This window comes from Alosa alosa, chromosome 5 (genome assembly GCF_017589495.1).
Source record: "Alosa alosa isolate M-15738 ecotype Scorff River chromosome 5, AALO_Geno_1.1, whole genome shotgun sequence".
Taxonomy (NCBI): domain Eukaryota; kingdom Metazoa; phylum Chordata; class Actinopteri; order Clupeiformes; family Clupeidae; genus Alosa; species Alosa alosa.
Window position 1 is genome coordinate 37,092,929 of NC_063193.1, and position 27,387 is coordinate 37,120,315.

Sequence of the window (27,387 nt, forward strand, 5' to 3'; positions counted from 1 at the left end):
TGACAGTGCCATTACCTTTGACCTAAAGTACAGTGAACCATCTGAGATGTTTCCTGAACATGTCATTAAACGCCATTACACTATCATGTAGGTCCTATTTCTGTACATTGGAACATTGAGTCTAATTCAACTATAATAACAACAAATACCATACTCAGTCATGACTTAAAAGAGTTTATTTCAGCAATTCATTTTGCAAAATCATAACACATGGACATGTAACCATTCCAGCTAACATAACTGTGTATGTGGAACATGGATTAAACTATTCACATACTAGTCCTAAAGCACATTTTCATTGCCATCATTTCTGCAGCTTTTTCAAGTCATGCACGAGTCTACCCAACACACCATTACGATGGCGGATTCCTAACCAGTAGTACCACTCAATCATTTTAAGGTGTGTTTTGAGGGACTGAGGGGTTCGATTCCCCCTGAGACGCCATATTTGGTTTTTGTATGTCTGCCATGCACGTTCAATATGTTGAGTATGTGCACTGTTTTCTGGATTTACAAAGTTTTGTTTGTGGCAGACTGAGAATTGCCTATACCCATACTGGGAAAGTTGATTCTTGTAGGCACGCCATTCATCTGTGAGGATGGATGCATTGGTCCTGACGTGTCTCCGGATTTGTCTTGTAAGAGTACGCCTTGAGCGATTCCTGACTAGTTTCAAAATGGGTCTTCTGGAGTGACCATCGACTTCCAGCATCCCAAAGACCCATGTGCGCTTGCGACGCCAAGTGTTACCACATCGGCCTCGGTGATACTGAAAAGTAAGGGGTGGAAACAAAGACAATGAATGACAACTAATTAACTGTGATTGTGTTGTGGGACAGAGGTACACAAATACACAACCAGTAGGCTACCTTTCGTTTGTGGGCGAATTTGCTTTCATCAATAACAACAAATCGATGACGACCACCAATTCGCATTCCTCTGTCCTTCAGTCGTCTGAGGGCAGACATACACACCTTGGAACACAGAAATCAGTACATTAGTACTGTAACATACAATTTGCAAGCTCTTTTTATCAAACACACTGAATAGGGACCCTTTTGTATGGAATACAGTGTTTCCGACAGAATTGAATTCTATTTGTGGTGGTAGGTTTGCAGAATTAACTTCAATGCAACAGTTTTTAACAAATTAGTGCAGCGTGGTTATGATGCTAACCAGATTTAGCACAATTTAGTACAACCTGGAAAATCATTGTGTGGTGGTCAATGTTGATATTGTGGTGGCCCGCCACAAATATGTCAATGTATGGGAAACACTGGAATAGGCCTACTATGAGCTTCACGCATACATTTTACAATGGGTTGCATTTACTATCATGGGCATTTTTCATTTTATATTAATATCACCCTATGTGTCATGTACCAACCTCTCTGAGTAATTTTGCCATTCTTGACAAAGTCTTCGAGCTTGCTGCAATTCCATCTGATATCATAACCAATTGTTTCAACTGCAAACCTTGCGCAAACCTTTAGAGAAGCAAGATGACAAGAGCCATGAGCATATTACATAAAATCTAAAATCAAGTCATGCACAAATGACACATCATTGATGTTTATGACTGTTAGACATTAGGCTAAGTGTCACTCAGGTGTTGTAGCCTAATGTTAAATTGATTTTATTAGGGAATCATGGTCAAACAATATCTGGTCCACAATTCGAATTGGTCTGGAATTCTTTCACTTTCATTTTCAGTCATTGAAATTTCAGAAACTTCAAAAAGTGTCATAGGTGTCATTTTATGTTTCTATACCCATGTCTGGACTGTATCAGCTACCAAAACAACTATTTCAACAAAGACATGGATATAATGGGTTAATAGGACATTTCTACATAGCCCTAGATGCCTAGGCCTACCTGAGCATGAATTCAAGCCATTTCACCAATGGAGTGTGGGACTTTGAAAATATTGAGCCATTGCGCACGGACAGGGGGGAGCTTTTGTGATGCTTACAGACCCTGAGGAAAATTAAAGCAAAGCATTAGAATTATTTCACTTAAATAAAATAAAATAAAAAATATGAGAAGTATGAAGTCTAGGCTACTGCTTTGATAGCTATTTTCTATTATAATAGGCTAACACACTAACACACAGCAACAATAGCCTATAAAAAGTAGATGCACTAGTGGTAGCTATTACATTTACGAAGTAGCCTAAAATCTTATAATCTTGTTTGAAAGAGGATTAGATAAGACCTTACCATCGGAAACCATCACTTCCGTTTTCTCTCTTCAGTTTCATGTTGAAATTGCATTTTCTGCAGTTCATGGTCCTCTTCAGCATTCCCCATTTCTGCATCCATACAACTATTTTTCTCCTGTTTTTTATGGTATCTGAGCGCCTAGTATTTTTTATAAGTCTTTGTTGTAACAGTGTCATCATGGCAGGGGTCCTTAATCCAGTGCTTCAATCCCAACTACTGTACAACAACATCCTGGCGCCCGAATTAGATTTTTGAATTTTAGGCGGTAAGTACCGTAAGAACATTAGCACTCCACCTAGTGGAATTTGAAATGTTCAGGAAAAAAAATATTTCCCTTTTTCATCCTCATAGTAGTTGTATATATTTATTAATTTATTTAACTTAAAATAAATCTTGTCATAGCTTTATCAACCTGCATGCACGCTACCGTAAATACCACAACCACCGTCAAGCGCAAGCAAATTCTGACGATGACCGTGACAAACCTATAGAAGCCCAGCAAGCAACTGACGTGTTGGAACCAGGTCGGAACGGAAGAGAAGCATTCACTAATTAGGTAAACTAAAGCATCTTAGTTATAATTTCTGTGTGTTTTTCTTTGCAGTTAACATTATTAACTATATTAACAGAGCTTGCAGTTAACATTATTAACTTTTGTTAGTGTTAGTGTAACAGATGTCAGCTAGCTTAGCTAACTTTTGTTAACAGTAAACTACCGGTATTGCTCGTCATTTTCTTCATCTCATCATTCTCGTTATACTAAGAGAGAGAGAGAGAGAGTAATACATCGTATGTTTTGGCACTTAAAATGTGCAAAATAAGTAATACTGAATGATGTTAATCCCATTAAGTGCTAAGTGGGTAAGTGAATAAGTAGGTGTGCATAGTGTGTAAGGTGGCACTCTGGAAGCAAGAGGGGCATTAGCCTAAACTTTAACGTTAACTGGAATAGGCTAAAGTAGCAAAGGTTTCAGTAAAGGTCTGTTTAAAACAACTTGGTTTGCCAATCTTATGACCAACTTGTGCAGGTTCATTTTAACCTGGTTTTAAAGGGTGTGTTTTTGCTTTTCACAATTTGGTTAACACTAGCCTCGATGGAAACTCGTGGGAAGAAGTGTGGCGGCCGCGCGGGTAGTAAAAGGAAGAAAGATGACACATGCCTGGAGGAGGCAGCAAAGGAAAGTTCTCCGAAAAAATCTTGTAAGTCAAATCTTGTTGAAAGCAAACACATGCACCTATCCCAACTTAGCCTAGATGGTGATCAGCAAGCAGAGTTCAGATATAAAACCATTTTTAAAGTCCATATTCAGAAATATGGAAAAAATAAAATGATTTCCAAGTGATTTCTGTCAAACTGCAATTATAATGTTATTACCAAGTTAAATGAATCAAACCAAAACAATCCCATTGGAGTTGGACTGATAATAAATAAAGTACATAAATATATTTCTGTACATTCATCACAAATGGACTAATTTTTTTTGCATCAACTCTTCAAGTGTTGTCAGAACAATGGATCTATTGCAGGTTTATCTTTTGAAGAGGACAGTTGTACACTACCATACATTCTTTGGGTGCTTAATTTAGACTCATGTCGTGCTAAGAATATAATGTCGTGCAAGGAATATAATTCGTCGAACAATTTTTTATGACAACATGTAGATGCTGAATTCATGGAACATGCAGTTTAAGTATGGAATGGTGACTTTTTTTTTTACCAGATCTACTTCATTCTGTAAACACATTCTGTGCCAAAAGGTAACAATTATGTACAGTCAGTTTTAATAGAATTAACAAATTTTGTTATGTTTATTTGTCCCCCAAATGTGTAGGGTCACCAACTGGCGTGATGCAGATGGCCAAACTGAGAGAGGAGAACAAATTGGCACAGCAGAAGATTAGTCATCTTCGTGTTTCGAGGAGGAAGAAAAGGACAAAGACTTCCTGGTGGTTAAAAAGTCATCTTGAAGAACGTGTTAAGCACCTCGAGGAGGCCAATATTGACCTGAAAAGGGACAAAGACTTCTGGTGGAACAACTAAAGGGAGCACATGTAGAAAGCAAGGAGCCAAAATCCAGTGAAAATCCAGGTACAATGACATCTGTCATGCTATCCATGAAGTGCTTCAAAGATTACAGTTCACATCCAGACACTTTAGGCCACTGCTTCCTTTTATGTAGATTTTAACAAATTGCTTGCCTGTGTGGATTTGCATGTTTTATTTTGGGGGCTTTTTGTCTTTATTATGATAGGACAGTAGAGAGTGATAGGCAATGAGTTGGAAAGAGGGAAGGGTCAGGAAATGACCTCGGGTCGGATTTGGGTTTAGGTTATGATGCCTGAGTCTACTGAGCCACGGTGCTATTTGCCTGTTTTAGCATGTTACAAAATCATTAAAATGAATGACAAAATATGGACTAGGATTCTTGTGGTGAGAATTAAAAATGACGTGGAAGCAAAACCGAACTGAGATGTGTTAAGAAAGGGAACGCTCACAAGGTTTATTACAAGCCGGCTTGGAGGAGAACATGAACCGAGTTGCCTCTGTTCAAGTCACCTCACGACTCTCGTATGTCACTGCCTTTTATCCTGTTAGTAGGCTCTTTGTCTGCTCCAGTGGAAAAGTTCAGACACGCCCCGGACCTATGCGTTCTTAATTGGCGCCGACCACTTATGGTGAAGTAGCCTGGGTGTTCCCATGCTGCCTTGCGCGCGATTTGATTCACGCTGCTAAGGCAGCCTGGAGACCATGGAGCAAATTTTCGCCTGAGATAGGGGATGAGCTATGCACAGACACATTTGATAGACATCCGTGGCACCCAATAAACGGATCTGGGCATTTTTTTTTCAAATACGAGAAAATTAACGTTTGGTTCCCAGACCACGTCTCATTGAGAAGTGGTGGCGCTAGCCAGGCTAATGGTGAAGTCTGGCATAAGACAAAAGCTGGGCCGTCGTACATGACAAAAGACTTGATTTGCAAATGGTCGAGGCGTGTCTTCACCAGGCACAATCATCAGTTAATGCAAATATGAGGCAGGCAGACTGATGAAGTTAATCACATTTGTTTACAGTATGTACTTACAAATAATTTTTTACTACAGTTTGGCTTCTATTTTACCTAGTAGAATGTGTGAGAGGGGGCATGGCAACAGTAGATAGAGGGGGGAGGATAATTCTTAAGGCCTGGCACTAATAGGGGGCCTCAGAGAATATTTTAATATTATAATCAATGTTTGTGTCAACAATCAACATTATTTTTAGGGGCCAACATTTCTACAGGTGCTCCTGCTCTCAAATAATCAATTGCAGAAGGTCACTACACCTAGCCTGGCTAACGTCAGCCCTCATCTCATTGAGATGGGGTCTGGGAACTAGACATTTTTCGTATTTGAAACGTGGTTTACGAATACCCAGAGCCGTTTATTGGGCGCTATGAATGTCTATCAAATGCGTCTGTACGTAGCTCATAATGGCTTCGGTGTGTCGTCATCGTCTTGCTGCCCACCCTCCGTTCTGTGATTGGTCCCCCTAACTGAGGCGAAATTTGCTCCATGGAATCCAGGCTGCCTAGCAGCGTGAAAAAAAATTGTGCGCGTAAGGCAGCATGGGAAAACCCAGGCTACACTACACCATCAACCTGGAAAATTGTTTCAAGTATTTAAGATTTGTTTACTTATAAATCTCCATGCTTGTCCACCCTACACGTTTTCACAGGTTCCAGCAAGACTACCCACCACCTCATTGTATCATCTTCAAGTTCTCCTGACCCATCCTCTTCTTCTGGATGCCAGAGCTCCGATGAAGAGGACCAGAAAAAAAATAAAAAAAAAGAAGTCCAACAAGAAGTCCAAAAAGACCCACAAACATCTACCCCTAGATTCCCATAGTCGTTCAAGAAGTAAGTAGAGATAATACTTATTATTATTTTTATATTATAATAATTATTTGTTTTCTTACCCAAAATTAACCTAAGTAGTTTGTATGCCACAGGCCAAATGGGGGGCGCCCATCCCCTCTTCCTCGAAACCAACTTTTTTTGCATGCTTTGGACAAGTCTCAATTCATGTTAAATCACATCCAGAGATCTTAGGCTTTCAGAAAATATGTAGTTTATTCTGTTTAACCTGTGTATGTACTCTTGGTTAATTCTTGTTTCAAAAATCTTTAACATAGGCCCTATGGGGGCAGAAAAGGAAAGAATTTGGAAAAACATTCACTGAATGGTACCGAAAGTGAAAGTGAGCTTTTGTTCCATTGAATAAGCGTAAGCAGCACGTTCGCCATTCAGTATATGTTGTTCCAAATTCTTTGACTTTTCCTGCTATCAACAGTACTCACCAAGCTCACATCACTGGGCTATGATTGGAATTACTCCAAACCATCACTTTAACACTAGCTGTTGTTGTCTGTATAGCTGAAACAGGTAGTTCATCCCAAAAGTTTCACTGGTAACATTCAGCTTTACATTCACCACGGCCTATTGGCTATATCATTTGTAGCCTTAGGAAAACAGCTGAGGAATTACTCCAAACCATCACTTTAACACTAGCTGTTATTTATTATTATTATTATTATTTATTCCTATTTGTAAAGGAAAACAGCTGAGTGCAATCTAAGTTTTGTTTTGTTTTGTTTCCTCTTTTAAAGTGACAACTGTGGAGGGTGTCGTAAGGCGTTACAAAGAAGCTTTCAAGTTGTTCAAGAAAGTAGGCTCAATGAAACGTGCCTTTGACCGGATTAATGTGGACAGAAACACCATAGCCAGAACGGCAATTGTTGGGGAACTGGCGATGGTGTTCCCTGATGTGCTGAAAAAGGTCCAAGAAGCACAAGAAGCTGAGTCAGAAAAGATTTCCGATTTTGCAGAGAGGTGCCGTCAGGCTGTAACTGAGGAAATTAGTGCAATCCTGGCAGCCAAAAAAAAGAGTGGGGGGCTTCTGCCTATTGTCCATAAATATACCTGAGTATAGCTGATTTTGTTTTTTTATCACTCTCATTCATTATGTGCATTAGTTCAAATGCCCCGATAGTTCACAGTTGATGAATGAAACAGAGAGGTCACACAATACTGCAGCAGTGGCACATATGTTTTGTTTGGAGTTAACAAACAAACAGGAGTTTTATGTGGTCCGCATTTTTTGTTTATTGTTTTAGTTCTTATGTTTAGGACAGTGGTCCATTTGGATGATATGTATGATTTTGGCTTGGTTTTGATTAAACTGCTGCTCGGTAACTTGAGTTTGAGTGTTGATGTCATGTCATTAAACAGGTTGTGCAATGTTGTTAAATGTTCAATCTGAGAGGTCACACAATACTGCAGCAGTGGCACATACTCTGTTTTTGCATGTGTAATAAGGTCAGTGAAACAGCCATAACCTTCCATTGCCTGCACTAAGATATCTTTTATAAGCACATGATAGTGTAATGGCAATTAATGACATGTTCAGGAAACATTTCGGATGGTTCACTGTACTTTAGGTCAAAGGTAAGTATTCATGACACTGTCGGGAAACTATTTTCTTCTTTGTGACAGCTTAATGACAAGGCAAAACTGTACCACTGTAGTTGAGGTCAAGAAAAGTGCTCATGACCAATTTATAATGGTGTCATGACAGCCAATTGTTCAGGCTCATTACTTCATAAACCTAGAAGATAAGTCCGGCCAAACAGTTATGTCAAGTTGTCATGACAATATCATGCCAAGGAAAGTTCATGACATAATTTATAATGGTGTCATGACAGCCAATTGTTCAGGCTCATCACTTCATAAACCTAGAAGATATACTTAGGCCAAGCACAGTTATATGTCAAGTTATAACAATCATAAACACCTTGCATTTCTTGGCTAATATCAAGCTGTCATGACAATGTTGTAAACGGGTTACATTTTCTTGCCTAATGTCAAGTTGTCATGACAAAGACACCGTCAAATAATGTCATCTTGGCTAATGTCAAGTTGTCATAATGATGACACCCAAACAATGTCAACTTGACATTTCAAAACCAAATGACACATTATGACAACAGTCATAAACATCAATAATGCGTCATTAATGTGCATGACATGTGTCATGTCATTCTTATGACGGTTACATGTCACCCTTATGTAGACCCCTTCAAATAAAGTGTTACCATATGTCCCTTGGATGATTCTAAATTATCCTGGAAGATTACCCCAATAAATCTCAAACGGAAAGCAAATTTTTAAAGAAATTGAAAAAAGGCTGCGCTGCCCGCCCACAAAATTGGCAGCTAATTGGCCACCTAAACAACCTCCTACACACATGAGATTATGTACTGTAAGTGTCTCATATATATATTTCTGTTTTAAGCATACAATATGGGCTGCCAAACTGTCTGAAAAGAAAAGGAATTATGAAAAGTAATTCACTATGGCTACATATATCCACCAGCTGTCTCAAGGATACTGTAAACACAGACAAGCACATCAGGCAGATCTCATAAAACCATAAAATTAAGCACATGTCCCCTGTAACTTCTTAAGACATAGTATAACACTACACTGGATTACATTAGTCCTAGCCTACTGTTCTGTATATTTTCATCTATTCACATGCTCCAGCACATTGGCATAATGCTGTACAAGGCAACCCAGCATCCTTGCATCGGCACTTTCGAGAGCAGAGAGGCTCAGCTTTGCAGCCACATTTAAGAAGTTCTCTATATACTTTGGCTGCCTCTGGTAAAAGTGTCCATAGGGGTGTCCAAGAATCATCTAATTTAGTCCATCCATATTTTTCAGGAGAGGGCACTGACTGGATAGCCTGCAGACCTTTGGACCAAATGCTAGCTTGGTACACTGCTCTGTTTGAATGCTGTATCAGTGCAGCCTGTGTGGGAGGGATGTGTTCCATTGAGAGACATTTTTGAGAAAACAAATCCTTCCTGAGATCATTGACTTTTTCAAGATCGGTTGTCTTATCATACAGAACACAAGTGTACCTCTCCAGCAATGCAAATATGTTTGATTCCTGGCTAAGCATTTGAAAAGGATTTGCTGTCATAGCAATGAAGGCATCTGTTACTTCTGGAAATGATTTCCATGCAGCCCATGCTGACTTTTTGCCTTTGCCCTGAAATTGAGAGGTTGTATCACAACCTGAGAAAGAGTGAAAACCTGGGAGAGCCGAGCTTGTTCTCTTCCCCAAGATTTTGAAAATACTATTGATGTGTATTTCCTGAAAGTTTTGCCCCATACCAAAAGCAACCCATATATTAATGCATGGGTGGTCATCAAAAAGGTTCCCAAAAACCCCAAGAAGAATCACTACAATGTCTGTATCCACTGTCCTAATTAGAATACTCTGTGCACCCTTTTGTAGAGCATCTATTATATGGACACACACTCTTGTGGCTGCCTCCTCATGGTCACACTCTGGCATTGAGGCAGAAATACCGGATGAGACAACATGTCTACCTTTGGTGGCATATACTACTTTTCCGTGTTGAAATGTTGTGGACTCAATGATCTCAGCTAACATTTCAAAGAGTTCCTCCTTGTTTAATTAGTTCTTTAGAAAATAAGAGAACTTGCGGGGAAGCTTAGTCATTTCACCAACCTTTTGTCGGACGCCTTGTCCCCTCTTTTGTCGTGTTGATTCTTTTAAACTGTTGTTCCAATATACATCCCACACAATGTCAAGTCTATTACACATCTTCAGCTGATGCCCAATCCATGGCAAAAAGACCTCACTGGCATACTCACCAAAGGTAGATGCCTTATCAACAGGTAAAGCATGCACAATAGCAGCTCCATCTATGATTTTGACATCAAAAAAGGATGGGGCTGGTGGGTAAGTATCAGGAGCTATTAGACCCAGAAGATCAGATTTCTGTAATGGCAAATTGAGTTTACCTTCTTTGGAAAGTGCCGGAGGATGAATGGTGTTCTCATTAGAAAAAAATTCATCTAGATTCCCATCTCTGAATTTACTTGCAATGTAGAGCTGACTGAAGAGATGGCAGTCACTTCTCAAAGCTGTAAGTTTAGTTTTGTCCTTGGATCTCGGCTTTGCTTTTGCATTCTTGAAGAGAGGAACATTGTTTCTCTTAATGCTCTGATGTATTGATGTTTTCCTTTGAACAAGGACTTCTTTCACATAATTCTGATATTGACTATTGCCCAATTTCTCTATAGTGCGTACAGTATTGACAACCTCATCACTTGCACAGTTACGGGTGTCTAATGTAATCAACTCTGAGCATGTATCCTGGAAAGGATTGCCCATGCCAGCAATTGTGTGGCACAGGTCTGACACATGTTTTTGGTATCTGGCTTGATATGAGGAGTTCTGCTCATGTTGCAAATGGCCTGAATTTATACTGGAATGCAAGTACTGTGATTCAAAATCAAGAAGTACTCTTGCCTGTTCTGGCCCTGCTACCATCCATCGTCTGAAGGCAACAGGGTTCTCTGTTAGACCAATGGCACCCCCTATCCCTTTCACCATTTCATTGTTCTGTTCGTGGGCCTGATCAATTGGCATGCAGGAAAACCTGTTCTGTGTTTTTGGGATACACCAGAAATGTGCAAGATCCCTCTTTATGCTGGCTGGAAGAGCTTTCATATCCCGGATATGTGTAGGAATCCACCTGGCATAATTGGTCCTGTCAAGTGCAAAAAACCAAGGGGCCAATGCCTGCAAAACCTCTACATAAAGATTGAAATTTCGGACTCGATGAGCACAAACAAATATCATGACAAGTCTCTCAAACTCCAGAACAATGTTCCAATATTGGAATGTTGGGTACTTTTTGATCATATCTCCCCTCCATGCCTCAAAGGACATACTTGAAGATTCCAATAGCCATGCATCCTTCTGAAGCTTTGACAAGGCTAGCAGCGACACCTGATGACTGTACCTGATTTTTGGTCAAGTGTGCTACCCTTAAGAAGGAGTCTGCTGTTCCAGAGGTAGCCACCCCAGCATCACATAGTGTGTAGCGGACCGCCCATATTTTTTATAATAAAAATGTATTTACTTTAGGCTTATCCAACCGGGTTGGTTAAACGCCAATTAGGTTAACGCCACGCAGCCAGCTGACGATAAAAGGCTGTTTGGCCTAACCTGGCGCAGAGAGCGCTAATTACAGGAAGCTCTATCGGAGAGAGTAGTTACCGAGGGCATGTGAGACATGGCGGGAGCATTTTAAAAGAGAGATTTCACACTGGATAGTTACATTGATTCCTCTGGATCGTACCTTTGTGGATTAATCCCTTTGAGGAATTACTATGAAGCAGCGGATCCTGAGCAAAATAGGGACCGCTCAAACTATTTTGTGTTATGCATCCACGGAATGGATCGGCAGCATGGCAAGATGTTTTCCTTTCTCTTGTCAGCGGTGTTGCGAAGATCCCTGGTTCAAGTCGTAGGCCTACTCTGCAGCTCCCCTGGCTAGTCTCCCGCTGGTAACTAAACACTCATCTCCGAGTTCACGTTTCCCTTCCACCAGTATACAAATAATTCAACATATTTCACAACTCGCTTTCCTTCAGTGACTCAGACTTTCTCATACTTCCCCTTTTTGTTTAAATAGCATTTTTGTTTTTGATTGTATGGAGGGATATCGAGTATTTAAGTTGTGTATGCATATTTTTGGTTTAATTTAAACTATCACAATATATGATTTGAAACTTATAAAACGTGTTTGTGTTGTTTTGATTTGTGTGATAGTGTCGCTCTAACGGTGACTATATTTGAATTGGCAGCAAATACTGCCTGGCACCCCAGAGACAATTAAATCTCTAAATTTAAAAATAAGATTCAGATTAGTCACGTTACAAGTGCAGTTGTCCAACCACTTCCATCTAAAAGCTCTCCAATTGTGTTCCATAGAGCCATCTCTATGTGTAACCCACCAAGCATAATCACAAACCTTCTCTCTCCATAACAGTCTGGATCACTCCACTGAATCATTTTTGCAATGGCATATAGTGGTTGGTCAAATGCCATAACTGGGACCTGGCCAGGATTTAAGTGCTCTGTCATTTGTTTTACAACATTCATGCCATGTTTGACCATGGCAAAGCTGGCAGCTTTTTCATGAAAAAGAGGAAGGAGTGAGTTTATAGCAGGTGAGTCAGACAGTTCTGGCTGAAGTGAAGCATGGTATGCAGCCCAAGAGATGTAATTCCCTGTAGCTATGCTATCTTTTTGGAGAAGTGTGATTGCATGCTCAGCCCATTTTTCCTCCTCTGTTATTGCCTTGCTAAGTTCACCACAGATATGGGTTTGGTTAGCTTTTGGCACTGAGATGGCCTTTGGTTGACAAGTAACAGCTGGAACTGTAGTGTACTTCTCTGGAAGACAGAGCATATCTTTTTGGCTGAATGTATATTTGCTCTCTACAAATTTCGCTGAATGTATATTTGCTCTCTACTGATAACAATATATATATTTGCTCTCTACTGATAACAATATGACAAATGTATATATTTGTATGTATATATATATATATATATATATATATATATATTAATACAAATATATATATTTGTCATATTGTTATCAGATCCACACCATATTGTAATGATTTTTTTATTTTTCATGAGTGAATGTCTAGAGTTATCTGTATGTTATCTGTACGTCAATGGGGTTAAGAGTAACATTAAGTTCCCTTATTTTGGTAATTCCAGTTACACTACCAGAACTGTCTCATGTACTCATTGTAGAACTGTCTATTTACAGACTATTTAGCTCGGTTTAGCAAGCGTCTTATGCCATAACACTGCATATTCATAAATTGCACCTTAATTTATTCTATAAATTTATTCCCTAAAATGTTTCAACAAGTAATGTGTACTAGTTGGATATGTTACACTGACAATATGAAGTTAGCTAGTTAGCAAGGTAATGAAACTACCATCGAACTACCATCATACCTGTGCCGAAGAAAACTGCTCCAGCCTGCTTCAATGACTACCGCCCTGTGGCACTGACACCCATCATCATGAAGTGCTTTGAGCGGCTTGTCATGTCACATATCAAAGCCATTCTCCCCCCCACCCTGGACCCCTTCCAGTTTGCATACCGAGCCAAGCGGTCTACAGAGGATGCAATCTGCTCTGCCCTCCACCCAGCCCTCACCCACCTGGAAAAAAGAGACTCATATGTGAGATTGCTGTTTATAGACTTCAGTTCTGCATTCAACACCATAATACCACAACAACTCATCTGCAAACTTGACAAACTGGGACTCAGTACCTACCTCTGCAACTGGCTACTGGACTTCCTCTGTCAGAGGCCCCAAGTAGTACGTGTTGGCAACAATACCTCAAGCAGCATCACACTGAGCACAGGGGCCCCCTTGCGTGCTCAGTCCGCTGCTCTTCACCCTGCTGACGATGACTGCACTGCAACCTACAGCAACAATCACATAGTGAAATTTGCTGACGACACAACTCTGGTGGGTCTCATCACCAAGGGCTTAACGAGACTCAATACAGGTTGGAGGTCGACCATCTGACCACGTGGTGCAGGGACAACAACCTCCTGCTGAACGTCAGCAAGACCAAAGAGATTGTTGTTGACTTCCGGAGAGGTCACACCCAACACCTGCCACTGACCATCGACGGTGCTGTGGTGGAGAGAGCCAGCAGCACCAAATTCCTGGGGTGCACATCAGTGAAGACCTCTCCTGGACCACCAACACTGCATCACTGGCGAGAGAGCTCAAGCGCCGCCTGTACTTCCTGCGAAAACTCAGGCGAGCAAGTGCTCCACCAGCCATCATGACCACATTCTAAATCGGGGCACCATTGAGAGCATCCTATCCAGCTGTATCGCTGTGTGGTGCGGAAGCTGCACTGAATACAACAGGAAAGCCCTGCAGCATAGTGAACACAGCTGGAAGGGATCATTGGTGCTTCACTCCTCTCCCTGAAGGACATTTACACCACCCACCTCACCCTTAAAGAGGACCAAAATTGTGAGTGATGCAAGTCACCCCTGCTCACAATCTGTTTGATCTACTGCCCTCTGGGAAGGAGGTACAGAAGCCTGCGCCTCCACTACCAGACTCACCAACAGCTTCATACACCAAGCTGTAAGGATGCTGAACTCTCTCCCTCCTCTCCCCCTCCACCCTCAGCTACATAACATCCTGGACATTGGACCCACAATGGCCCTCTGCACTACTCCACCTGCACACTTGAACACTTGCACACTTGTACACTTTACAACTTGGTGTTGTTGTCCTGAAAACACAACACTTCTGCTGCTCTTACATAACTTGCACCACTATGCCACTTTCTTTATTACTTAGGTCAAACAGTATTTTATAGTATTTTACAGTATTTTGCACTAGTATTTTATTGACTGTCTATGCACAATTTCAAAAAAAAATGTTGCTGCTCTTATTTTTTCAATTATTATATGTGCCCTCTTATTCACTTATTTACTTACTTTTTTTGTTTACTTGAATGTTATGTTGTCTGTGGACTTAAAATTGGTCAAATATGTCTTGTCTTCACCGTGGGATAGTGAGAAACGTAATTTCGATCTCTTTGTATGTCTGGAACATGTGAAGGAATTGACAATAAAGCTGACTTTGACTTTGACTTTGAATGTTTGCTACCAGAGAAATTAGTCGTCAACATTGAGAAATCGAGGGAATTATACGACGCGTATTAAAGCCACCCATGAAGATTTTTTTTTGCCATGACGGGTCGACATGTCGACATTTCAAGATTTCGAGAATAAAATTGACATATCATGTCGACTTTAATTTTTACATTTCATCTTATCCATCATCTCCATCAAAACTAGTTTGGAGAGAGTGTAACAACTAGCGATTTCGCCCATTCACTCCCATTATACGCTGTTAGCATGCCTACCCCTTTGTGGGGGCGGTGACCTTTATGCCGACTCTATCTATGATGTAACCAGCGTTGTGTTGACTAGGTGGCTCAGCCCTGCATTCGCCCGGAAATACTAGTACCTCAGATCGGGAGGCGAACGTGCTAATTAAGCTAAAAGCCCAGGCTGCTAACTCTCTCACTAGCATGTCAAGGTATCGTGTGGGACGTTCTGGCTGTCTCAAACCGCCTACTTGCACACTTAAAACACTTAGTTTTAAGTATAGTGTAGATAACACAAAAAGTTAGTGCACTGAAAGTACCTGGATGACCTCCTAAAAACAGTCAAAAAGTTCAGTGTAGAACGATGGGCCTACTCGCACTAAACGGGCGCCATCTTGTGTACATAGCGGAAGGGGAGGAACCAGGAACTTCGGCATTTTTGGCACATGTGTTACGTTTGTCACGCTCATCCCACTCATCATTTCCGGTTAGTGTTTTAACCTAAGTGTTCCTTTTGAGACAGTACTAATTATTGAGAGTGGGCACTATGGCAGTAAGTGGTCAGTGCACATTAGCAGTGTACTAAAGTATGCGTAATGAGACACAGCCACAGGCCTACTCAATGTACATACTACATAGCTAAGTAATAGCTGGCTACCATTACTGTAGTACAAATCAAAATGTCATAGCTCCTATAATGTTATGCTCGAAACAATACAACAATACCCCCCCAGGAAGACCCACAGGGCACAAATACACAAAAAAGACCCCAAGTGATCACAGAGACACAGTTAGCTATGGAATGCCTTTGTTTGCCCAGCTTTAGCTCAACCCAGCTTGTGGGTCTACATTGAATAATGCTAATGCTAATGCTAGCTTAACATTTAGTCAATGAGTTGTGTCCCTATTTAGGGGTTGATCTCTGCTCATATGAACATTTAACCCTTACAAGCCCGACCGTTCTAATTTCGTTAAAATTTTAACGATGACCAATCATCTAATATCTCAGCTGTCCAATGACTGATTTTATTTCTGAAATCTTCCCCGTAATGCTGACAACATAAGCTTCAATTTGATATGATTGGTTAAGGGGTTTATGGCGCCGAAATGTTTTGGATACTTGAAGATGAGTCGCGGAAAAAACTTTTCACTTCAGTCGAGATTTTAACATGGACCGCCAGATGCCACCTGCACTTCGCTGGAGTTTACCTCGACTGAAACCACACAGCTGGATAAACTGAGGTAATATATATTTTACATCGTTTCTAGTTATGGTTAATCTTAATTTGTAGTCATAAAATCATGTTATTTGACAGTAATATGCTTTCTCATCAGCGTCAACATTATGGCATAGTGGGGGCTAAGTGCATCGTCATGTAACTTTAGCTAGCTGCATTACTCTGAACTGCTTGCAGTATTCTCGTTTGCTTTTTATATCAGTTATTTTCATTTGACAATTTCATTTAAAAAACCTGTAAGTAAGTTTGTTTTCTAGTACCAATTTGCTTGTTAGGTAAGCATTATATTGGCAAGTCAGTATAGCATACCAAAGCTGAATAAATCAATGGGCTCGCGTTTCTAAGTTCGTTCTCTTACATGAAATAAGTTGAGTTTATATTTTTACTCCTCTCAATATGTAGTTGTAGAAAACAAGATGTGAAATCACGGATTCTGTCAGAAATGTAGTGCTAATTAACGATTGCCTCTCATCGGGTTGTTACCTCGCTAGGCAGTTTGTAGTGAACTGTTTTACCTTGCTTCTAAAATGAAAAACATCAGACGTGCTTGTCTCAACATTTTCTAAGATGGCATGACTTGATATTCTACTCTTTCTCAATATGTAGTTTTATAGAAAACATGATGTGAAATCACATATTATGTCAGAAATGTCATTATTGCATTTAAGCAGTTAGTTACTAGGTGAAATGTAATCTGTCTTTATCTTAATGCCAGCCAGGCAATCAGATTTAGGGTAGCTAAACCCATGTGTAATAAAATGACTTTTCATACTTCTAAATATTTTTGAGTTACTCAAAATGCTTCAATAGTTTAGGGCTACCTCTTCTTGTGTATGTATGTGCACACACGCACAACATCTGTAGTTTTGTGATTTTTTATTTTTTTAATTAATAAATGTATTACATTTGTATGATTTTACTGTTGTTTCAGATGGAGGATGACAAGACCTACACAGACCTCCTTGCAGGCCTGAAGAGGTGGCTGACTGCTGATGAGCTTGCGCCACAATGTTGAAGACCATGTGAGGATGGAGGAAGAAGGTATAGATTTAGGTGGCGCGTGGGAGGGTGTAGACTGCCACTCAAAAAAACACTGTGAAATAGACTTGTTATGTTGATTTTTATGTTGTTGTCCCAGGCATATGTGGTTTTACCAACCGAACGGGTGGGAGGTTGTGCTTAGTAGGCCGTTGTATGCAAACACACAGTGCAGGGGCATGGGACGAAGAGACCCCAGAAGAGTTTCACAGTTTTCTGGGATTGATCATTGACATGGGACTTCACTTCCCTCCCTAATATCCATTGCTACTGGGGAACCAAGTCTCTGAAGGGATCAGGAGGCGTTGACCAAATGAGAAATACATATTGTGTACACTTTTTTCTCCATTGACATTGCTGTTTCAATAGTTTCTTATTATTTCAAGTTTGGCAATGCAGAATCTGGTGTTGAACCTAGGTTTGGTAGCTACAGCCAGAAAGATTTTGGCTAAAAATCTATCACAACAGCTGGCAGGCATTTCCGTCAAAATTTCAGCCTCGCCTTCAGCTGCTCCAACTACTAGTCTGTCATCTTTTCATCAAGTACATATTCCTGTACAGCAGGAGCCAAAGAAAAATTGTTGGCTTTGTTATAAAAACAATACATAATAACACTAAAGTAGCTTGTATGGCCTGGAGTTTAGCGGTAGGTGACTGCTTTTTTGGTAAACAAAATTGCTGTCAGATTTGGCATTCTACAGAAGGGGATGCGTTTCGTTATGAGTCATAGGTCCTCTGTGTTTAACCTTCAGGTTCCCCACCCCACCTTTCCCTATCCTCCTCTGTGTGTGTGTGTGAGTTTGTGTTTATATGTGTGTATGTGTTTATTCTCAACAGGCTTGTTCTATGTAATCCACTTTCAAATGTTTAGACACATTGATTTTTGAGTGATGTTGAAGTTGATTGTATTCCTAGCTTTTCATAAATAATACATTTTATAGATGTATATACTTTTCATATTACACTAATTTATATAAGGAAGTTGTATCTGTTAAATCAAATGTATTCTATGTCTCTTCAGAATTGATCTTCAATAAATATACAGTATACTTACTTCCTGTATTACTGGTAAGGTACATGTTTTTCTTTTATATATCATTATTGTTGACTGTAGCATTTGCTTATATACAAATAAATGGTTTATTCTTATGGACCAAATAAATCTAAACCATTGTGTCTGACTTCATTATTAGTTTTTATGCATACTTTTATGTTTTTGGTGAGAAAGAGAATGTGAATTCTGTCAACATTCTAAATCCCGTTTCCTGCATTTTTTTACACTTATCACTTAATTTATCATAACTTTTGAAAGGTTAATGATATTCCAATTCAGTCTTTTTTGTTAAATAGCCCACAACTTGCTGAACATGTCATACACTCTATATTTTTCTCTATCTCGTATAGAAATATGATGAAAATTCATTTTTATGCGAATGAAATTCAATTTTAACGAATTTCGGTATACATTTGGAGAGGATTTTCAAAGACTGTTCATTACTATATCAACATTACCATATGCATTTTACATCATTTGATAGAACTGACCCTTCTTGATTACAATGGTATGTATATCCCATTGATGGTATGTATTATACTCAAGAAATAAGGTTTTTTGTGTAAGGAGGTCATCCAGCACCAAAAATGGAATGTTTGGCACGGGCACGAAAGGGTTAAACAATAAGCTGTCTTTTGACAATGATTAAGTGATTCTTCCAAAAGTTTTTTAAAATATTAATGTTATGCATAAATAAATAATTCACTACTCAGATGAGGATTCACTTGGGGAGTCATGTCATTCTGACTGTTTTAAGCCTGTTTTTTCCACTTTAAAGCTGTATAATAGACATGTAAGATTCCTTCCATGGGTTATCTTGCACATATTATTTGTTAACCATCTATACATATTAAATGTAAAATGATAAAGTAGCAGAATAAACTAAGATGCCCAAACTATGTAATGTTTTATTATCCTAGAGTCGTTTTTGGCAGCCATCTTGGATTTTCCCTTTAAAAATGACCTTAACCCTTAGAACCCTAAGCTGTTTTTAGGGCATTTTCACTACCTTTATTCATAAGGATTTATTCTGGTCATTGTAAGTGCCACACACACATATTATATATTGTTTTTTTTAGCAGAGTCTAGGCTATCCAGATATGCCATCATTTCATGTATTCATTCGTTCAGACAAAAACGTGGGGTAAGTCCAGCTATATGAAGTTATTATTTTGCCCATATCTGTCACTACGTCTGTTTTATAAGTTTGCCTGTTAGCAGAAGGATGTATTTGGTATCAAATGATAGCTCTGTGTGCCCTGCTTTCATCTAACATGAACGTGGCATATATATCCGATCAAAACGGGTCCAGCTATATGAAGTAATTTTGCTGTTAACCCAGAAGGATGTAGTATCAAATGAATGGTCTCCTCTTCATCTAACATACGTGCATATATATGATCACGGGTAGCGTTGGTTTGTGTACATGACGTTAATATTTTGCAGTCATTTCGTCTGTTTTTATAAGCCAGAAAGATCGATATCCATGGTACCAATGGATAGCCATGTTTCTCCTCTTTCATCTGATATGCTTGCCATATCTATGCGATCACGGGTTCGCGAGTAATTCAAACGAGAGTAATGGGTGCGCAGGTGAACACAGAGAAGTATAGACTTTAAATATGATGCAATTTTATTTAATTTCATGATTTTTTAATTTTCATACTTGATCGTACAGACAAGTGCGTAGTCTCTTTGGAAAGCCCCACTTCTTCTCTGTCATAAAATAAACGTTTTATCTCGTTGTGATGAACAGTCGCGGAGCAATGTAACAGAGAAGAAAGGGTGTGTTTTTTGACGCACTCTGCGTCAATCGGGTTCTAAGGGTTAATGACCCAGAGATTTTGGGCACCCCTTCTGAAATGATGAGATACATCATAAAGAGTGTCTGTACCAATTTTGGTGCTTCTATCCGCCGCGTAACGATTAGGCCCTTTTTTGTTGATAATCCCCCTTACCAAAGCTAGTCAAAGTATTCAAAAGAGCTCACCAGGGACGTGTGGAGTTGACAAAGTCTCAGTGGCCAACAAACAGAAAACCGGGACTTAAATGGAAGTACTAATTGGTCACATGACAATAACACATTAACAACAGGTGGTGAGAAACAAACATGGAGGGAAACACAAAGGAAAGGCGTGGCCCGGAGCACATGGCAAACCAACAGTGACCCCTGGAGGCCAAAAGAGACAGAGCACCCTAACATGGCGTTGACCTTACACACCTTTACAGTGTCGTTTGCACCATACACACCTTTACAGTGTTGTTTGCACCATACTTCATTTGACACACACACCTTTACAGTGTCGTTTGCACCATACACACCTTTACAGTGTTGTTTGCACCATACTTCATTTGACACATACACCTTTACAGTGTTGTTTTACTTCCTAGTACATTTAACATGGAATAAGGATGTTGCTGTGTGGCCACAAAGAGATAAATCATCTACCACTACAGATTCTGCTTCAGGTTTATAAAAGCACACACTGTATTTGGACAGTTGCAGAGGGGAAGACAGTGGGGAGGATGAATCTTTCAAGGGAGGAATTAATAATATGGTAATAATTTTTTTTTTTTTTTTTAAAAATGCTTTTGGAAATTAAGAGTTCTAAAAAGTGGCACATTTCACCTTTTTATTCATATGTATTATGATGTATTATGGCTGTCGATAACTGCTGTGTTTGCGGCAAATAAGCAACCAGATTAACTTCTGAGTAACTGAGCTTTGACAGACAAAGCTCTGAGAGATAATCTATCTCAAGATTATTTGTTAAGTTTAGAAAAAAAAGAGGATATGTGCATGTGGAACAAATATGCATGGGGAGATGGGAAGAGAAGCTCTAAGAAAAGAGGAAGAAAATATGGTGTAATAACTGAATTTTCAGAAAAGAGTTTTAAAAAGTGCCATTATTAGCACATCTCACACTGTTTAATATTATCTGTACTGATTTATTGATTGATTTATAAGAAAAAATAAATACTTTGTTAGGAATATGTCTTTGGCCAAGCATATCTAAGTTCCTGCTCCTGCTTCACAATTAGGCGACATTCTACTGACATTTAATGATATATAGGTCCACTATTCAATTGTAATGATATTTAGGTCCACTACTTATTCACCTATTCAATTGTAATGATATTTAGGTCCACTACCTATTCACCTGTTCAATTGTAATGATATTTAGGTCCACTACTTATTCACCTATTCAACTGTAATGATATTTAGGTCCACTACCTATTCACCTGTTCAATTGTAATGATATTTAGGTCCACTACCTATTCACCTGTTCAATTGTAATGATATTTAGGTCCACTACTTATTCACCTGTTCAATTGTAATGATATTTAGGTCCACTACCTATTCACCTATTCACCTATTCAACTGTAATGATATTTAGGTTCACTACCTATTCACCTATTCAATTGTAATGATATTTAGGTTCACTACCTATTCACCTATTCAATTGTAATTATATTTACTGTAGGTTCACTACCTATTTTTAATTATATTTAGATCCACTACTTATTAAATGTTTACAGTTTTGTTGGGCATCTTCCCCTGCTTTAAAGGAGGATGCAGACTTTTGGGAAAGTTAGCTTATTTACCATCTAGCCCAGGGTTGGATAAAAGGATACTTATCCTTCTCTTTTCTGTAATAATAACAGAGTCTGACAATGCCTAGTTTAGCATAGTTTACTGGACCAATTAGCCTATAGCTAAAACGGATCGATAGGCTAACTGGTCTAGCCCACATCTAAGAACTATGCTAAGCTAAGCTAAGGATATGTGCATGTGGAACAAATATGCACGGGGAGATGGGAGAAGAAGCAGATGGGCTCCCCCTATTAAGTCAGGTTCTGCTCAAGGTTTCTTCCTGGAATATGGGAGTTTTTCCTTGCCACAGTCTTATGGCTGCTTGTGGGGGTAAAGGGTTTTCTATATTTTTGATATGTTGCTGAGTATAACATAAACAGCAAAGAAAAGTGATTGATAATGACTGACTGACTATTATTGTGTTACATGCTTCAAATGTAAAGCACTTTGAGCTGCATTCTGTGTATGAAAGGTGCTATACAAATAAAGCTTTATTATTATTTATTATTATAACGGCATTAAACTAAGAAGAGGGACTGGGGGTATTGACTGAAGAGAGCTCCTGTCATCAGCAGTTTGATGGGGGAAGTAGCCAGAGTGAGAGTAAAATGTGCAACTGAGTGATCACAAGTGTATCATGGGTTACTGAAAACAAACAGGATGTCCACACATTATAAGCGGCGTCAACAGCAGGGTTGTCACCACATATTCAGCTCTGGTGTTCACACATTATAAGCAGCATCAACAGCAGGGTTGTCACCACATATTCAGCTCTGGTGTCACTAAAGAGGTCTGCGCCGGAGGTAAGAGCCTACTTTCCAAACTGTGCTATTCACTTGCTTCATCTATTTACACATAAATTACTATAATAATTATTATTATCTATGTCAAGAATTTGAATCTCAGCTAAGCAAAAGGCCAATGTTAAATTTATAATGTTAAAAGACCATTACAGTGTGTACAATTCTGGCAGTGAGCACATCAGATAATGAAAACCTCAAAATTACTATAATGGACAATATAATTATAATTTTGCAAATATAAATAGTGTTACTTCTGCGTGTTATCTTCCAGGGACACTGGGGTTGGCCAATCATGTTAAACAACAATTTTAGTTTTAAATGTACTGATGAGTGCTGCATGGCTAAATGTACTGATGAGTGCTGCATGGCCTTGATTAAAAGATATTAATTCAGGAGGACTCAGCGCCCAGTCCAGTTTAGATTAAGGTGTTGAGTTTTTTTGTCTTATCTAACAAGTCCATGAATTAACTTTTTTTTCTTCTGATTTGCCAGAGTATCTTCCCCAAATAATTCTTTCTTAATATCTTTGTAGGTTATGCCAAAGTAGATGGATATTGAGCTGGATTACAATATGGAATTAGATTATGCTGACTATGACAATTACTCTACTGATAATTCAACAGCGGGGGAAGAGCATTCCATAAAATTCCAATCGACATGCTTCACAGAGGCAGCTTGTGTCACCCTTGTGGTGATCAATGGTGTTATTTTTGTCTTGGGCGTCCTTGGAAACGGAATAGTGATTTGGATCGCCGGTCTCAAGATGAAGAAGACCATCAACACCACCTGGTACCTGAGCCTGGCAGTGTCTGACTTCCTTTTTGCGCGATCCACCCCTTCAACATCGCTTACCTGGCTCTTCAGGACTGGGTGTTTGGTATCTTCCTGTGCAAGTGCACCTCCTTCATGATGTTCGTCAACATGTTCAGCAGCATCTTCCTGCTGGTCTTCATCAGCGTGGACCGCTGTGTCGCCGTGATGTTCCCCGTGTGGGCCCAGAACCACCGGACAGTCCGAACCGCATCCGTCGTCGTCGTTCTGGCCTGGGTGCTCGCGGCGGTTCTCAGCATTCCGTCCATCATATTCCGGGAGGTCAAGCACCATATGGGCAAGAGCCACTGCTTCAACAACTACATGGCGGACCCACACAGCCACACCGCCATGGCCGTCAGCCGCTTCGTCTCTGGCTTTGTTGTGCCTTTCTCCATCATCATCGTGTGCTACTCCGTGATCACCCTCAGACTCATGGGCAGTCAGATCAAGAGGTCGTCCAAGCCCCTGAAAATCATGACGGCGCTCATCGTCACCTTCTTCATCTGCTGGCTGCCCTACCACGTCTTCATCCTGCTGGAGCTCCACCCCGCTGCCCACGACCACCAGCACCTTGTGCACGGGCTGCAGTACGGCACCATGCTCGCACTAGCCAACAGCTGCCTCAACCCCGTGCTCTACGTGTTCATGGGCAACGACTTCCGGAGGAAGTTCAAGAGCTCTCTGCTGTCCAAAATCGAGAACGCCATGGGAGAGGACAATCGCACCACCAGTCGTTACCTGTCACGCTCCAGCTCGGTGGACACAAGGGCTTCCACTCATATTTAGATGTCCACTCGTATCTAAATGACCGCAGGTTCCCTTTTCTCTGTTCTGCTCTCATAATAGTTGTTTAAAAACATTCTCATGAACAGGTAACAATCTAGACTGTCAGTAGATGGAAGTACTCATTTAAATGTCCACAAGTTTCCCTATTGTCATGAACAGGTAACAATCTAGACTGTCAGTAGATGGAAGTACTCATTTTTAAATTGTCATGAACTGGTAACAATCTAGAAGTTTCTCATTTAAATGTGTTTCCCTATTGTCATGAACTGGTAACAATCTAGACTGTGAGTAGATGGAAGTACTAATTTAAATGTCCACAAGTTTCCCTATTTTCTCTTCTCATTGTATTTTTACTTCACTCATTGTCTACTGAGATTCCTGCCAGGTGTTGTATACAAGTCATTACATGTCTCATCAGTAGATGAGAATGCATCTCGGATTATAGTGGATGGGAGGGTCATATGTCCACAGGTCAAAATGTCTACAGGTTCACTGTGTCTCCCTTATTCACACTGTTACATTAACCACAGTCAATACAACTGATTTACTGCTATTGCCTGTACCAATGTAGTGTCATCTTCTATTATAACCTGTAGCGATGTAGTCATATTCTATTAGAGCCTGTACCAATGTAGTAATCTTCTGCTATAGCCTGTACCAATGTAGTCATCTTCTGCTATAGCCTGTTACTATTGTAGTCATCTTCTATTATAGCCTGTACCATGTAGTCATCATCTGTAGTCGTGTTACTCTCAATAACAGATGAGGCTGTGACTTTACCAAACAAACCCAATAAGCGATGTCTTGCTTGAACTGAAGTAGTTGACGTGACATAATAACTAATACAATGTCTCATTATTTGGTACATAACATGATGGCCAGATCACTGTCTTCAGATCTGAATTGTATATGTTATAAATATTTTGCTTACATGTTGGGAAGTGATGCTGCTGGGGGTGGAGAGTTGGGGTTACGCCTTATTGTCAGAATGAAGTATATTAGATTTAGTCATCCAAAAAAACATGTTTTCTCCAACATTTTACGAAAATATCTTATATTTATGTATTTTATTATCGCATGCATGCAGGTGTAATCAGTGCCTGTGTGTGTTTGTACACATCATGTGTGTTATGCATGTATTGTATGTATCTGAATGTAATACATAGAACAAAGAACAATGCAAACTGCACACAACTAAGATCATTGGAATAAAATGTGTTTATCTGTGCCACTCCTGCATTTTGTGTTATGGTTATATCCATTAATTACTAGATGTGGTTATTTTCTCTCTCAAACTATGATGACTAACACGTATCCAACAAAAACTGAACAAAGTGAAAAAAGAGGTTGATAAGACATCTCTTTATTGGCATATGAATCCGGCTAACTGATTTGACTTCCTCTTTCTCATGTCAGAACTATGATGACTCAGCTTTAGCCCTGACATTAAGGCGTGTTAGTGATGTGGGAAACGAGGCTGGAAGTTATGTGGGGGTCCAGTCTTTTTTACAGCGCTAGCCAGCTAGCTTCTTTGTCTTCTGACCGTGTGCCTCTTCTGCAATCGCGGCGACAGTAACGTGGTAGAACATTTGTCTAATGCCACTGGGGATGTTAGACGAGGTCGAAGTGTTCAAAGGACAGTTAGTCATTGTTTGTACTGCCGTTTTTTCGACTTTTGTATGATTGTGGTCTGTTGCTGAGTAGCTAAGTAGCTAGCGGGATGTTCGTTTTATTATTTAGCAAGTTAGTTAGCTTGCTGCCTAAACATTGTTGTTGTGGTAGGTGATGACTGCATCGCTTGCTATTTGGCAAACTTGCTTCACATGTGAAGTATCTCAAGACTGTGTTTTACTAAATTCCTTATAATTTTGCGCAGATTGGGTTTGAATCGCGTTTTGCAATGAGCTGCATAAATCTGAAACCAGTACAAAATGTAGTCGTGTTTGTTAGCCATACGTGGAGGCAATGAGAATGACAGTAGGCCTAGTTCAAGCTGTGCAAATTCTCTCCACTCGGCGCGCGCACGAGGCAGATCAGGCCGTGCTGCTCGCAGCAGGAGCAGAGGCGGTGTGACACGGGGCAGAGGAGCCATGCATAGTTTAGTGCAAGATGATGGGAATGTCGGCTTTGAGTACTTGGCCAATAAGGAGCAGTACCAAAGTTGGATCACGCCCTTTGATCAGCCAATTGGTTATCTGGGGGAAAGAGAACTCTCCGATGCCAATTCGCTCCTAGATTTTCAATCACTCCTTCTCTCTGATGAGTTCTGGAATTTACTTGTTGTTGAGACAAATCGCTATGCCCATCAGTTTTTAGCCTCCCATCAACTCCAGCCACACTCCAGATGTCATCAATGGTCTGACATAACTGTCAGTGAAATGAAAGCCTTCTTTTCTCTGCATTTGACATTTGAGTATGGGTCTGGTAGAGAAGTCAGAGTTGGAGGATTATTGGGCTGAATATTGGCCAACAGCAACACCTGGATTTGGGAAGGTGATGTCCAGGAATAGATTTGAGATGATTTTGTCTTTCCTTCATTTCAGCAATAATGAGGAGTATGTTGACAGGGGTCAGCCAGGCTATGACAGGCTATTCAAAATCCGCCCAATCATTAATTTGGTCATCCCCCGGTTTTCAGCAGTGTATGGCCCATCTAAGCAGCTGTCACTGGATGAAATGACCATTGCATTCAAAGGGAAATCCACACTCAAAATGTATAACCCAAACAAAGCAGACAAATATGGTTACAAAGTATTTGTTCTGAGTGAAGCAAAGTCAGGCTATGTGCTACAGTGGTCCATGTACACCGGACAAAATAGGTCTAATGCTGATTTCGGTGCCACACACCTTGTTGTCCGTGAGCTGATGGCCCCGTACACAGGGAAAGGGCATGAGGTGTACATGGACAGCTATTACACCTCACCAGCCATAGCAGATGAGCTGGCAAGTAATGATTCGGGTTTGTGTGGGACTGTCAGCAGTAACAGGAAGGGGATGCCAAAGGGCTTCACCCGT

The 27,387-nt window shown here is 40.1% G+C and overlaps 1 long non-coding RNA gene and 1 pseudogene across 1 annotated transcript in view; one reads left to right on the top strand and one right to left on the bottom strand.

Moving 5' to 3' along the window:
* The window catches only part of LOC125294686, a 41,182-nt gene that overhangs the window by 4,568 nt on the left and 9,227 nt on the right, over positions 1–27,387 (bottom strand). The gene's annotated exons all lie outside the window — the stretch shown is intronic.
* LOC125294685 lies at positions 22,638–24,561 on the top strand (annotated as a pseudogene).